This window comes from Alligator sinensis, unplaced genomic scaffold (genome assembly GCF_000455745.1).
Source record: "Alligator sinensis unplaced genomic scaffold, ASM45574v1 scaffold1577_1, whole genome shotgun sequence".
NCBI classification, from domain to species: Eukaryota; Metazoa; Chordata; order Crocodylia; family Alligatoridae; genus Alligator; species Alligator sinensis.
In genome coordinates this window covers 88,931-93,068 of record NW_005843335.1, presented here as the reverse complement: position 1 = coordinate 93,068, position 4,138 = coordinate 88,931, and the positions used below count along the sequence as shown (strand labels likewise).

Genomic DNA, 4,138 nt, shown 5'->3' with positions numbered 1-4,138 from the left:
AAATGAAAACCAAATTGCAGAGGGGAAGCGCAGCTGGAGCAAGCGCAGGGCTGTGTGGATGTCTGGGGGGCTGAGAAACGGGGGGCAGCAATGAAGGGAGGGGAAGCCGTGAAGGCAGAGATGGCTGGAGGGCAAAGAGATGGAGACAGAGGAGCCTGGAGCGCTGGGCAGGCCTGTGTGAGCTGAGCCCTGCTCACATCTGTTCCTAGGCCTGGCTCCCGTCTTGCCAGCGGCGTGCTCCCACCCCAGTCCCACAGCTGCAGAGATGGGTTTATTCCCACAGACCCGGGCGCGCCCCACTCACAGGCAGGGAACCTCCCAGGGTTTCTTGACAAGTTATGCCATTTTCTCGGGCTTTGTACAGGGTGGTGATTAGGGTCTCGCTTGTCCATCCCAGGGACCTCAGGAGGGGCTGGGAAGACCACCCCTATGTCTCACCCGCTTACCAAACCCCAGGCACGTGCCCCTTGGTGCCACTCTCTCCCTGCCAGCATTTCTCAAGAGTGAGGGTGCTACGGCTGGGAGAGGAGGTCAGGAGAGGAGGCACAGGTTTTGGCAGGGATGGGGTTAAAGACCTTTCCCAGGCAGCAAGGTGCCTCTGCTAGGGGCTGAGCAGGTGCTGCCCAGCGGGTGCTGAGGGCCAGGCTATATATGCATGAGTCTGCAAGGCAAGGCTGGGGCATAAGGGAGCCTGGAAAGGGTGTGGGGCTGCAATGCAGCAGGGCAGGCTGAGGGCTGTTAGCTCAGCAAGACCAGGGCTCAGCAGCTGGATCAGCGTCCCACGGGAACGCTTACCCTGCTGCAGCATAACCAAAAGCCCTCTGATATCAGTGGCAAGAGGCCCACGGACGTCAGTGCCCTGACTGTGCTCCCCTGCAGCCTCCGCAGCTGCCAGGTGAAACTAGAGCATCGCAGCCCGCTGTTAAGTGTCTCCTTGGAACAGGGCACTGATTGCGGCCGATTAGCTGCCGTGGGAGCCGCTCGCGCCCGGAGGGCTAGCTAGCTCGTGTTCATTGCCATGAGCTTGCGGGCAAGGAAGGAGCCTCTGGGTGACATGAACTACCAGGGAAGAGAAGGAAATGGCAAGCTTTAGCATTTACTTCCTGGCTCTATAAAGCTGTCTGGCATGTGCAGATGCCTGCGCTGGAGATTGAGCCCTGTTAAAATCCTATTCATTCTGTTAGATGAAAAGTGCCTTCAGTTTGGCAGGGCTGAGCTGCTCATGGTCTCATCACCCCATAAATTACACTAATAACCACTCCGAATCAGCCAGAATGGGCCATCCCTCCTCTCTTCCCAACCCCAGCCTGCTTCCATGGCCATAAATACCTCACCCCATGATGTCAGAGACCCGGAGTGACGGTCCTGCACCCAAATCGCTAACGTGTGTGTAGCCAGGGGATTTGCTTCACCTGGACTTCCCACTTATTCCATTGTGCGGCTTGGAGACTTGGCGAAGCGCTCCCAGCACTAATAATGCTGCGCTCTTCTATTTTTTCTTTATAATTAGTTACTGGTATCGGACAGGCGGTATGGACAACACACTCGCTCTGAGCACAGCACATCAGTAGATTCCCAAGGCCCCCTTATTTATCCACTAAATAAAAATCACTTCACACTTCCTTGAACCTTTCAGATATTTATTTTAAAATTCAAACCATACAGCCACGGAAATGGGAAGGAGATGCACTCCGTTCACATTCGACACAAACCAGAGACCATATGAGGACCAAAAGCAGAAGAGTCTAATATCTCAAGCCTAACTTTGAAGTGACAGTCCAGAGATAAACCCTTTTCCTTTGCAAAAGATACCGCGCGTGCTTTGTGGACTCACGGGGATGTTGGAAACCGGGCCAGATCCTAATCGCTTCACTCAGAGCAGAACGAACTTGCCGGTTTTCACTAGGTGGGAAAAAAAGGTGGTTATTGTGTCACAGCCTGTTCTCTAAATAAATAAACTCAGCTGGCTGATTGAATCCAGGAAGACTGCTGTTCTCCGTGGCATTGCTAACAGATTCCTCCGTGCTGGAGACAAAGTGCACACGAGTTCTGGTGTACGCAGCCGAACAGGAAAGCACCAGGGAGACACAAACCAGCAGCAATAGCACAGCCTGCTTTACTTGAAAGCATTTGTTATGTGCGTAGGATTAGACCCTCGGTAGGGTACGTCAGCACCCCCAGGGTTATTGGGGTGACCCTGTTTGCATGGACTGGGGGTCTGCGGTCACATAGTGTTTTGTCTTGTAACTCTAGTCTGCCTCCTCCTGAGTGTCCTGCTTCCTCCTTTCCCCCCCGGCCAGGCAGGAGCCCTCTCATTTAGTGTCTGCCCCCATCCACCCGTGAGCCCTTTGCCCCGGCTGTCCACGAAAGGAGACGACTGCCCAAGGAAAAGAAACCTGATGCAACCGGCTCGTCCCAGCAGGCTGCAAAGAGGCATCGAGGCATCTCCTCAGGGCTGGCTCTCCCTCTGTCTGACGCACTGAAGGGCAGGGGGGTGAAGGGTCTGACCCCAGGGGTAGGAGCCCAGGCTTCCCATGGGGGTCTTGACTGCTTCCCACCCCGGGCACCACCCTGCCTCCTGCGTCGCCCCAGTTTGCCAGTCCCGCTCAACAGGACGGGACTTCAGATCCCAAAGCTGTGAGCCACGGGTGGCCAGGACCGCTCCTGGTCCTGGGGGGGAGCAGCAACCTTAGCCAGACCCGCGTAGACTGCGGAGCGGGTCTGGAAACCCAAGGTGGAGCCTGCACCTCTGCTTGCAGGCTGGGATGCCCTCTCCTTGAATTGCTTCAAGGGAGTTTCTTTCCTGCCCCCCGTCCCCCACCCCCAGCCGCCTTCTGCTCCAGTTTATTTCCCTGATTTAATTACGAGGCTCTGTGAAGTGGTTTGGGGCTGCAGCATAGAGGGAAGAAGCTGTAAAAAAAACGCAGAATAACAAGGAGCTGCGCCCACGTGCGGCAGATGCTAGTCACATTGCTCGGCGCATTGTCTGAAGGCCGGCCCGGCCCGCGGCCGAAAACCCCGCGAGGAGCAAAGCTGGGGGAGGCTCTGGGAGGGCAACAGCGTTCCCGTTAAGCTGACGCTGATGTATAAACACAACAGGGTCCAAACCATCCGGAAACAGACTCTCCATCCTTGGGGGGTTTGAAGAGCGGGGAAGACTCGGACACTTCTCTGGGCTGGTTTAGTCGAGGACGACCCTGCCTCAGGCAGGGGCTAGGCTAGACGTGACCTGCTGAGAAGGGCTCAGCTGTGTTTGCTTGTCAGGACAATCCCAGACCCCGCTGCAAGATGCTGGCAGGAGAGCATCCCTGGGCAGGTCTGGGACCCTCCAGGAGCTGACACTGCCCTGGGTACCGTCTTGCTGGTGTCCCCTGGCCGAGGAGGGACGAGTGAAGGGCTCTGCTTGCAGCCCGGTCTGAGCGCCGTGCCGGGGATGCTAGAGCCAGAAACTTATGAGGGCATCGTCCTCTTCTGAGGATCTTCTGGGCATAAATTCACCCACTCCTTCACTGGCATTACAGCAGCAGGGCATTGGCGGTGCCCTTGTCTGCCTTGCTTTTCCCTGTGGCATGTGAGAGGGTGTTGTGGGGATCCTCGTGGAGGGGGCTGAGGGCTTCAAGTGGTGACTGGGAGACTCCTTCAGTTAGCGACTGCCCGTGAATGCAGGGGACAGGGCCTCGGTGGTGTGGAAGGCCCCTGACAGGCCCACAACCCCATGCTACTCTACTCTGAATGAGGGCTGAGGTTCCCGTGTGACCCCTTGACTCCAGAAGCTGAGGCTTTGGGAAAGCGCCGTGTATTGCAAGTGTCGGAGGCTTGCTGCTCCAGGTCTCTCTCCGTCAGGAAACACAAGAGTGCTGCGCCACCCGTCAGCCTCCCGCCCTGCAAGGCCCAGCAGCTGGCACATCCTGGAGCAAGGCATCCTCCGGCAGACTCGGGGCAGCCCAGCCCAACCCGGGGACTGGTCTGGGCTGCAGTCAAGCACGTGACACCAATTGCAGAGGTTAATTGCCTCCTGCATCCTTTCCCTGCGCTCAGAGTGGGGACGAGGTGCAGCTCCAGCGGTGCCGAGAGCAGCCAGGGCCCCCGGGGAGGGGTCCGAGCCCTTCTTCTGTCTTGGTTGGGGGGTTTTCTCTTT

At 57.3% G+C, this 4,138-nt stretch overlaps 1 long non-coding RNA gene across 1 annotated transcript in view; it reads left to right on the top strand.

Moving 5' to 3' along the window:
- Nucleotides 1–1,811, top strand: part of LOC112548630 — a 4,061-nt gene extending 2,250 nt beyond the window's left edge. The window contains exon 3 of the long non-coding RNA XR_003092289.1: nucleotides 1,511–1,811. This is a non-coding gene — a long non-coding RNA (uncharacterized LOC112548630). The remainder of the gene's footprint in view (nucleotides 1–1,510) is intronic.
- Nucleotides 1,812–4,138: the final 2,327 nt, after the last annotated feature.